The following is an 11,160-nucleotide window of genomic DNA, read 5'->3' on the forward strand; positions in this document are numbered from 1 at the left end:
GTTAAGGGTTATAGAGGAATAAGTGATGAAGGTGGTGTAGAGAAGACATGGCCTTACAATAAAGGCGACTTACATGGCCTTTCATTATTCTTCTAGAACAACTTTGGTGCGGGCTTCATAGAATGGGGGGGATTAGTTTTTTTGAATAAAGGTAGCAAGTAGCAACACTATCATAACTATTATTAACTTTGGCCATTAGTCGTAAAACCAATCGATGTCCAGACACACGTGTGCCTAACATTAGATAGTAGATTGGTAAACATCTTCGGTTCTTGAAAGTTAGAGGAGACATAGGAGAACCTGTCAAGACAGGTGTTGGAGAATTGATTTTCCAAATAGATAGCCTTAGAATTTTTGTTGACTTAGAATATGTTTTGGCGTCGCTCCATGGGTCTTTATTGGTAAAATCGGATGCAAGTATGGTGTAAAGAAGATCATTGAAGATAGTGTCGTAGATCCATATATTGAAGAACAATAGAATCTAAGCAAGACCACGTCTTAGTAGAGAGGGTGGTGGTGATGGTTTCCTTTTCAACAGTAATAGAAGGTTCGTAAAAGATAATATGGTCAATAACTTGATAAGCGCAATCGTGAATTCTAAATAATTTGACCAAGATGTGTATCGCCTTTTTTCCTTTCCGAGAGTGATAAGAATGGTGTTTTTTTTAATGTTGGTGATTGTAACTATGGGGTATTTTTGGATTTCTGGCCATCAATGAATATGATGGAATAAGCTAAAGGTCTAATTAGAGAGTTGGGGGTAGAATCGATTAGGGTTAATAACCTGATACGATGTGAGAATTCAATCTCTTAAGTATCCTCATTCCCATCAAATCACCATATAAAATATTTGTGATCCTTATTTATGGTATAAGATATATTCTTGAACCAGATTTACAAAAAACGAGGATTGTATAAAATAACATATATAAGTAACAGAACAAAACAACGAAAAAGCAGCTCGAGATTAGTTGCAACTAGGACAACACAAAAACAAGTGGGAAGGGTGTTACCAGCCAAAGTTCTTGGCTCGAAGGCCAAGCCTACCCATCACTTAACTAGAATCTCCTAGGCCAAGCCCCTTAGTTTTCTTGTATTATAAAAGGTGTCCCTTACTTTTTCATGTTTATTCATATTATGTGTAAGGCCAAGTATAAACGGCCACCTCCTTTCGTTTGTATTCACTTCATCTTAGAGATCAATATCTACTTGTAACGCCCTGTTCTAAAAAAAAAATTCATTTATGGATTTCAGAAGCCAAGGCTAGGGGTATTTTGGTCATTTATGGGACTTGAGTTTTATTCAAGAAGGCTTCGGGCCGGGGAGTGTTGCTAGAAGCGTAGGGCTTCTCGCCACCTTTCCGTGTATATAAAGTTCATCGAAAACGAATCTAGGATGAAGGAGTTATGACACTTTTAAGTTGTTGGCAAAAATGTTCCCTTATGGAGAAAAGTTGGCATGGAGGCCATGCATGCAATTTGGAACGCGCTCGGGTACGCCCAGCGTAAACTGGGTTACGCCCCGCGTATAAAAGGAAAGGATCGTGGGTGCTCTTTGGCGTACGCCCAGCGTACAGGACGTACGCCCAACGTACGTCCTGTGTCCAGAAACCCTATTTTTAGGGTGTGCCACTATATAAGGAACATAATGGTTCAAGCCCCAGCCTCCTTATCTGTTCTCTCACCCTCAGAAAACCCTAAAACGCCTCATCCCCTCATTCTTGAGTGATTTTCTCTATAAGAAGCTCATTTGGTGGTGTAAGCTTGGAAGGAGAAGAGAAGAAGGAAGAACCTTAGAAGTTGGAGCTCATAGATCTGGGGTTATTGCTTCATTCCAGGCCTTGTTGAGGTAAAAAGTCTTGAGCTTGTCTCTTAAGTGCTTAGATCTTCTATGGTGAAGTTTTAGAATCATTTTGGGTCCCAAGGTTGGATCATTATGGTGAGATCTCGTCTTTGAGCTTAGGGTTGCCACCCTCAGAGCTAAAAGGACCCCTTATGCAGTAAAGTTGCCATCTTGATGCCCCATTTGTGTTCATGCATGAGATCTAGCCCTTTTATGGAAGTAGAATGTCATTCTTGGAAGTTTGGGTGGGTTTGGACCAAATGAAGTCACCAAGTCAGTGACTTTATGGGTTAAGACGTGGAAAAGGACCAGGATCTGTGTTTGTGGCTTCTGAGGTGGAGTATTAAGCACTTAATGAACTTGGACTTATCAGGAGATTTACGCTGAGCGTACACGCAAGTACGCCCAGCGTATGCTCTGCTTAGCCAGTACGCTTAGCGTACGTAGTGGTACGCGCCGTGTAATCCATCTGTTTGGGTTTTGTATTTTGGGTCACGGTTTGGGCCATGCTTTGGGTCTTTGAGCTTCATGGGCCGTCAGGAATTAGTTAAGTTAGGCCAAGTGTACGTTTTGGGCTTGGGGTAAGGCCCATTAGAGGGATTGGGCCAATTTGGCAAATTGGGCCATTAGTGGGCCACTGGTGGGCTTGGAAAGTTTGCTTAGTGCTTGGCCTTTTATATTATGGTTTGGACCTTAGGTATAGACCAAATTGGGTTAATGGTAAAATGGTCATTTTACCCTGAGAAGGATTATTGTATTGGGCTAAGTGTTATTTTGGTCTTGGTAGCTCGGGGAGCCGAAGGAGAAGCAGTTCGGAAAATTCCAGTCAGTAGCCAATAGCGTATCAGCAGGATTCAGCAGTTTGAGGTGAGTCTTCTCACCATACCAATGGGTCTAAGGCACCAAGGCTGACCCATTTTATGATAGTTGGTAAACTTGTTGTGTAGAGGTGTGTGACATTGTTATCCATTGATATGTGGTAGAGATAGCTTTTACAACTAACGATAGAGATAGCCTTCAAGGCTAGTGGTAGAGATAGCCTTCAGGGCTAGTGGTAGAGATAGCCTTCAGGGCTAATGGTAGAGATAGCCTGTATGGCTAAGGGTAGGGATAGCCTTTGCGGCTAATGGTAGAGATAGCTGCTATAGCTAAATGTTTTGCATTATGTGGTAGAGGTAGCTTTATAGCTAATTGATATGTGTTACGTAGTAGAGATAGCTTTTATAGCTAGCATGTGATGTGGTTGTGTGGGGTATGCTCTGGAAACTCACTAAGTTTCGTGCTTACAGGATTGTTTTTGGTTTCAGGTACTTTTGATCCCAAGGGAAAGGGCAAGGCGTGATGGCGCAACGTGCACTCTCTCACTAGCATTTTATGGGACACTCTGATGTTTGGACCAAACGTTGTACTTGACTTATGCTTTGAAAACAATTTTAACTGAATTTCTTAATGTATGGGAATATGTTTACTTATTCTAAACGAAAAATTTTACTTTGAAAATTGGGTCGTTACAAGTTGGTATCAGAGCCTTGGTTTGAGGGATTCGGGCACACTCCCGAGTGTGTCAGGACTCAAACTATGGAAATGATAAATTGTTTTCAAAAGTAACATAAAAAGGGTTTTCAAAAGTAAATGGAAAGATAAGAGTGCAACGCGCGTGATCAGCCAAGCCTAGTAAGTAGTTTCCGAATATGTTAGCCATGTTATACTAATGTTTGAGCCTTGTTGCTTATATGGAACTTGCTATGTGTATGCTTTCAAAATTATATACGGTTAGGAACTTATAGCCTCAGAATGATTGATTTGGCCTTATTTTCTTTTCCTTGTCTGGATGTGGTCTTAGGGTAGAATCTCTTATTCGAAAGTCTATTTGATCCTTTCTGTGTATAATTTGCATGCATAAAGGCAACCTGCTATGATTGATATGATGGATCTGAGTAGAGCAAATCTTAGGGTAACCTAGGATTTGATGTATGGTTGGGTTTGGGATGTATTGGGGTTAGCAGGTAGAACATTGAGAAAGTACAGGTAGGTGTGGAAGGTAGTATTGGGCCCGTACTACTAAAAGCACAAGACCTGTACCCGAACCAATGTTAGATCTGACGACTTCAAGAAGGACCAGTGTGGAAGGATCCTTGTTATGAGTATCCTGATCATTATGATTTGTGGCATTTCAGTTCAACATGGTGACTACACGATTCGGAGCAGGGGGATCAGGATCGGGTTCTGGATCCGGGGCAGGGTCAGGCGACACTACTGATGGTATTGATGAGAGGCTGCGTGAGTTGATTGCGGCCAAGGTCACGAAGGGCATCCTTGACGCTACCCCGGTCATTTTTGGGACGGTCAAGGAGGGCATTATAGAGATCATGGAGGAGAGGCTCAGATCATTCAGGGCTGAGATTGCCGCAGGCCAGTTTGGGGCCCGAACTCCCTCGTTCCGGGAGTTTAAGGCGTGTGGGGCGCCAGAGTTTTTCGGGGCCAGGGACCCCATTGTTAGCCGACGCTGGGTGGCGGATATCGAGAACGCCCAGCGCAGGAGTTCTTGCCCGGATGCGGCAAAGGTGGGATTTGCTTCTTGTATGCTGAGAAACAATGCCCGAGATTGGTGGGGCGAGGTTACGAGTCATGTGGGAGCAGCCGGTGTGGCTGAGATGACCTGGGCCGAGTTTGTTCGGGGATTCGACTTGGAGTTTACACCAGCCATTGAGGTGCAACGACTTGTGAGGGAGTTCCATGACTTGCAGCAAACCACCGAGACTGTGGCGGAGATCACCGCCAAGTTTCGTGAGCGAGCATTGTTGATTCCACAGTATGCCACCGATGAGGAGATGCGGAGGACGAGGTATCATTCCATGCTGAGGGATGATATCCGGGAGTTTGTGAGCTTTACAGGGTGCAAAACTCTGAATGAGATGTTAGATAAGGCCCAGGAACGGGAAATGGAGTTGGACTTCCGCACCAAGCGGAAGCCGGAGCAGACGCAGGCAGCGGGAGGACAGGCTAAGAAGCCTAAGACCACAAACACTTCCAGCAGGGATCAACAAGGTCAGGGTCGGTGTGCCAAGTGCAGTAGGGTGCACAGTGGGGCTTGTCGTATCATAGGCACAGGATGCAATGCATGTGGCCAACAGGGCCACTTAAGCAGGGACTGCCCCACGAAGGGCTTGATTTGTTTTCACTGCAACCAGAGTGGCCATAAGCGGGTCGATTTGTTGGGTTATGAGCATTCTAACACTCCTAAGTGTACATGCAACCCTAAATACCTTGGATCTATGTTTTCTCTATTATACATACAATTATGAACATCCAAGGTATTATCCTAATCTAGCATACAAAATAATAAATATAACAAGATAGAATACATACCTCTTTGATGTAGAATGTCTTCATGAAGCTTGAGTGCCTAGTGCCCCAAGTGTGACACCTCAAATGGTTCACACAACACCAAATACACTTGGAATAACTTGAGAGAAACTTGAACACTCCTTGAAATCGTCTAGCCCTCACACTCACACATTAGTGCACGATTTCTTGAGCCATGAGATTCTTTTATATGGTGGCTATTAGGGTTACACCATGTAACTCATAACTTTACCCATTCCTTATGCTCCATGGATTTTAACCTCCATGGAGTATCCATGGGTCACCCCATGGACTTAGTCCAACATAATGAATCTTGGATCACAAGCCCACATATATAAGAATGAATGATTTACACAATCAACCCATATATTTAATTAGTCTCCTTTTGATCACTTAATTAATTCCAAATTAATTCTTGATCAATACTAATTAAATAACCTTATTAATATATTAGAACTTATAATATATTAACCAACCTTAAGTGTTATTTCTCTCATTATAGTCTATCCAAATGCATGATGCCATGCAACCCAAATGGACCATGCCGGGTCGGGTCAAGTCTTACCAATTATAGTTATGGACTTAGACATTAATCCAACACGATTGTCCGAGGCTGCAGGGAGGGGTAGGAATGGTGATGCATGACTTCGAGGACGAAGTCTAGTTTAAGTGGGGGAGAGTTGTAACGCCCTGTTCTAAAAAAAAAATCATTTATGGATTTCAGAAGCCAAGGCTAGGGGTATTTTGGTCATTTATGGGACTTGAGTTTTATTCGAGAAGCCTTCGGGCCGGGGAGTGTTGCTAGAAGCGTAGGGCTTCTCGCCACCTTTCCGTGGATATAAAGTTCATCGAAAACGGATCTAGGATGAAGGAGTTATGACACTTTTAAGTTGTTGGCAAAAATGGTCCCTTATGGAGAAAAGTTGGCATGGAGGCCATGCATGCAATTTGGAACGCGCTCGGGTACGCCCAGCGTAAACTGGGTTACGCCCCGCGTATAAAAGGAAAGGATCGCGGGTGCTCTTTGGCGTACGCCCAACATACAGGATGTACGCCCAGTGTACGTCCTGTGTCTAGAAACCCTATTTTTAGGGTGTGCCAATATATAAGGAACATAATGGTTCAAGCCCCAGCCTCCTTATCTATTCTCTCACCTTCAGAAAACCCTAAAACGCCTCATCCCCTCATTCTTGAGTGATTTTCTCCATAATAAGCTCATTTGGTGGTGTAAGCTTGGAAGGAGAAGAGAAGAAGGAAGAACCTTGGAAGTTGGAGCTCATAGATCTGGGGTTATTGCTTCATTCCAGGCCTTGTTGAGGTAAAAAGTCTTGAGCTTGTCTCTTAAGTGCTTAGATCTTCTATGGTGAAGTTTTAGAATCATTTTGGGTCCCAAGGTTGGATCTTTATGGTGAGATCTCGTCTTTGAGCTTAGGGTTGCCACCCTCAGAGCTAAAAGGACCCCTTATGCAGTAAAGTTGCCATATTGATGCCCTATTTGTGTTCATGCATGAGATCTAGCCCTTTTATGGAAGTAGAATGTCATTCTTAGAAGTTTGGGTGGGTTTGGACCAAATGAAGTCACCAAGTCAGTGACTTTATGGGTTAAGACGTGGAAAAGGACCAGGATCTGTGTTTGTGGCTTCTAAGGTGGAGTATTAAGCACTTAATGAACTTGGACTTATCAGGAGATTTATGCTGAGCGTACACGCAGGTATGCCCAGCGTACGCTCTGCTTGGCCAGTACGCTTAGCGTACGTGGTGGTACGCGCCGCGTAATCCATCTGTTTGGGTTTTGTATTTTGGGCCACGGTTTGGGCCATGCTTTGGGTCTTTGAGCTTCATGGGCCGTTAGGAATTAGTTAAGTTGGGCCAAGTGTAAGTTTTGGGCTTGGGGTAAGACCCATTAGAGGGATTGGGCCAATTTGGCAAATTGGGCCATTAGTGGGCCACTGGCGGGCTTGGAAAGTTTGCTTAGTGCTTGGCCTTTTATATTATGGTTTGGACCTTAGTTATAGACCAAATTGGGTTAATGGTAAAATGGTCATTTTACCCTGAGAAGGATTATTGTATTGGGCTAAGTGTTATTTTGGTCTTGGTAGCTCGGGGAGCCGAAGGAGAAGCAGTTCGGGAAATTCCAGTCAGTAGCCAATAGCGTATCAGCAGGATTCAGCAGTTTGAGGTGAGTCTTCTCACCATACCAATGAGTCTAAGGCACCAAGGCCGACCCAATTTATGATAGTTGGTAAACTTGTTGTGTAGAGGTGTGTGATATTGTTATGCATTGATATGTGGTAGAGATAGCTTTTACAGCTAACAGTAAAGATAGCCTTCAAGGCTAGTGGTAGAGATAGCTTTTACAGCTAACGGTAGAGATAGCCTTCAGGGCTAGTGATAGAGATAGCCTTCAAGGCTAATGGTAGAGATAGCCTGTATGGCTAAGGGTAGAGATAGCCTTTGCGGCTAATGGTAGAGATAGCTGCTATAGCTAAATGTTTTGCATTATGTGGTAGAGGTAGCTTTATAGCTAATTGATATGTGTTACGTAGTAGAGATAGCTTTTATAGCTAGCATGTGATGTGGTTGTGTGGGGTATGCTCTGGGAAACTCACTAAGCTTCGTGCTTACATGATTGTTTTTGGTTTCAGGTACTTCTGATCCCAAAGGAAAGGACAAGGCGTGATGGCGCGGCGTGCACTCTCTCACTAGCATTTTATGGGACACTCTGATGTTTGGACCAACCGTTGTACTTGACTTATGCTTTGAAAACAATTTTAACTGAATTTCTTAATGTATGGGAATATGTTTACTTATTCTAAATGAAAAATTTTACTTTGAAAATTGGGTCGTTACACTACTAATAAACATGCTTTAGGTATTGAATTCCTCTCTATGAATACTTAGTGATGATATTATCTATTAGTGCTTCAAGCCTCTCTCCCGAACTCCACGGCTTACTCGACCCTTACAAAAATCTTCAAGTGCCACACTGATTTGAAATTTAAACTGTGACATAAAGGTAACTATATTATGCATTTTAAACTATTTGTACACCTATAAATTAAAATTCATAACCTGAAATTTTCCAACATGCAAAAATTAGAAATTTGCTATAAAAAGAGAGATATATCAAAACGAGCTTCATGTTCTCTAAGATTTCTTAGCATAGTTTGATCGATCTACTTTAGTCACAGTGGCGGAGGGCTATAGAGGCCTAGGGGGGCCATGGCCCCCCAACTTTTTCATATTCCTATTGTATATATACTGAAATAAAAATTAAATTGTGATGTTTAACACTTATCACTATGAAAATAAAGTGTGACAGTACGCTTTCCTTCTCTCGCCAAGTTACACCTTTAAAACATATTTTATTTACCCCGATGCATATTATAAATTATAGATTTTAATATATGTTGTATATTTATTCTTGACGTCAATCTTTTTTTTTAATGTTTCAAAATTAAATGTTATTATCTACATAAAATTACGTAATATTAGTTCTACTCGCAAACAAACTTCTATATTACACATTTTCACCTAAAATTATATATATTAGCATTCTAAACTTTCAATTAATTTATAATACATACAAACTTAACTTTAGTGTTTATTTAAATCCTTAATAGATTATAAGTGTAAAAAAAGTTATTTTTTTTTTTCAAAATAAGCTAATTAACAATGGAGCAAAAAAATAATTTTTGGAATATAAAATTCTATAAGTTGTCAGTATAACACCGCACTATTGGTTTTGTCTTTTCGAAACAAAACTTGTTGAAAAAGATTAACTTAGACACAATCATACAAGGTTTCAAAAAAATTTGTCGATATGAAAGATTTAATAATAATTCATGTTAATGGTTTTGAATAGATCTTTGATATGTCATCATTTTGAATCAAATTAAAACTGTTTATATTGTTTTGTTTCGAAGTTTGATCCGACCCCCCTAAATCTAATGCTCGTGTTCCGCCCCTGTTTAGTCATTTTGAATAGTAACAAGATAAAATTTAATTTCCTTATGTAATACTTTTCTTAAGAAAAATTGCACATATGGTAAACTATTTTAGTATTTTATCTATTGTTTTTAATATACACTTATGACACATACACAAAATCATTGCTTTTAAAAATGTGTTTTCTAAATAGAAATGGATTGATGATATGTTTCATTTGTGTGTAGTTTACCTATTTAATGAAAGAGAGTTATATAATAAAATAACTACACTTTACAAATTACAATGATATAACAGCAAACTACTTGGTTGGTTTATTTTTATGCAGCTGCATCCTTGTATGATAATGCATTATTCTATAAGGTTACCCTAGAAAAGCTATAGAATACACTTAAGGGCTTTAAGTACAAATAGTAAAAGGGGCCAAATGTAACTTTACAATATTCCGCAGCTAATTCGGTACAAGCTAGACTTTTTTAATTAATCATTTATCGAGCCATTACGTTCGGACATTACAGAAATAGTCACTAATCTATATGCCAATGAACAACTTTCGTCATCCAATTTCAGTTTTGTATTTTTTGTTTAAGATGCTTGAATTAGTTATCATATTTTGTCTACATTGTAAAAGGTTTCCCATAAAGTTAATTATTTCAAGAGTAGTTGAAATTAATAATGTAGAAAAGTCATGTGAAAATAAAAATTTATTTCACTACACAAGAGGGAAAATGAAAACATTGTAGACACTACATATTGTTCAACATAGAAAATGATGGGAATGTTTCGGAAGATCATATAATAGGGTTTCATGGTGTATTTAGTGAAAATAAACATGAGGTTCCAGGGCAATAGATACATAATATAAAGTAACAGTCTTATATATCATCTTCTATCAAATTCTTTCCAATATTTTGTTTAGTGGTGTATGCTCCATGCACCCCTCCACCCCCACATACATTTGTCAATTTCCTTAATTTCATGCCCTCCTACAAAATACCTATATATGTTCCTCATTCATCGGAATGAATACAATTGTTTGTATCTTTTGAATAATATACCATTATATTTATAAAGAAAAGGAAAATACCTGTTTGAGTATGCAACCAGCTGTGTAGCTATGTAGAGCCCTCTGGCTTGGAATGAAGCCGGGTCCAAGAGTAATCTGAATTATCTTGGGCCTGGCGACGTTTCAAGTCAGAAGCTCTAAAGTTTTATTATTTAAATAAACTTGATCCTTCGGTTCCAAGTTCCAACGCATGTGTATTGATTATTTTTTGTAATTTTATTGTTGCCGAATTAAATGGAACGAAGGGAAGAAGAAGAAGAAGGGGTGAAGGATATGCCTTTCATGTATCACGTATATATACCACCTTCCAAATTTAGATAAACCATTAGTTTATAACCAGGTGTTTGTGGAGGGGGTTTAATTGTAAATGAAACCACAAATAGATGGAGTTCCCATTCATGGCCTAAACTTATTTAAACACCATTATTTGCTCCTTTAAATATACTTTAAATCATTGTTATTTATTTATCGTTTTCAAATTGTTATATTTTATCCCAACTCCTATAAATTTGAATCCAAACGTTAAGATAATGCTCCTAAACCTAATTATGCATGGGATTTAGTTGCTGACCTAAAGCAATCATATTCTTGAAAAAAATTGTATTTTTTGTTGTATTGCTTTTGCATGGCTGTTGGACGTTGTTGTTGTTTTTTTTTTTTAATGTTTAAGTAGGTTTCAAAAATATCTTTTAAAAGGCATTATTATATGGTTATTCTTTTGGTAAAAAACAATTTAAGTTGATTTAACCAAATTCGTAAATGGGGTGTGATGTTTTAATTGAGAGTTCAAGATGCTGAAATGTAAAAGTTGAAGATGCAACACGAGGATAACCCTTGATCACTCAAGATCTTTGACATTAAATCTCGAAAGGTATGAAAATTACACAACCTTATAGTTTATATTTAAACAAAACCGATTACAAGTAAGTATGGAAATT

At 39.4% G+C, this 11,160-nt stretch overlaps 1 protein-coding gene across 2 annotated transcripts in view; it reads right to left on the reverse strand.

The window, feature by feature from the left end:
- The window catches only part of LOC145119287 (glucomannan 4-beta-mannosyltransferase 2-like), a 24,761-nt gene extending 14,289 nt beyond the window's left edge, over positions 1 to 10,472 (reverse strand). The window contains exon 1 of one of the 2 annotated variants that reach the window (XM_079054920.1): positions 10,244 to 10,472. The gene's annotated coding sequence lies outside the window, so the exon portion shown is untranslated. Of the gene's footprint in view, positions 1 to 5,211; positions 5,308 to 10,243 lie in introns of those variants that run through there. The other variant, XM_079054923.1, reaches the window with a different exon arrangement.
- Between the last annotated feature and the right edge of the window lie 688 nt (positions 10,473 to 11,160).

The sequence above is a fragment of the Lactuca virosa genome, chromosome 6 (genome assembly GCF_052849685.1).
Source record: "Lactuca virosa cultivar CGN04683 chromosome 6, Lactuca_virosa_CGN04683_v6, whole genome shotgun sequence".
Classification (NCBI taxonomy): Eukaryota; Viridiplantae; Streptophyta; class Magnoliopsida; order Asterales; family Asteraceae; genus Lactuca; species Lactuca virosa.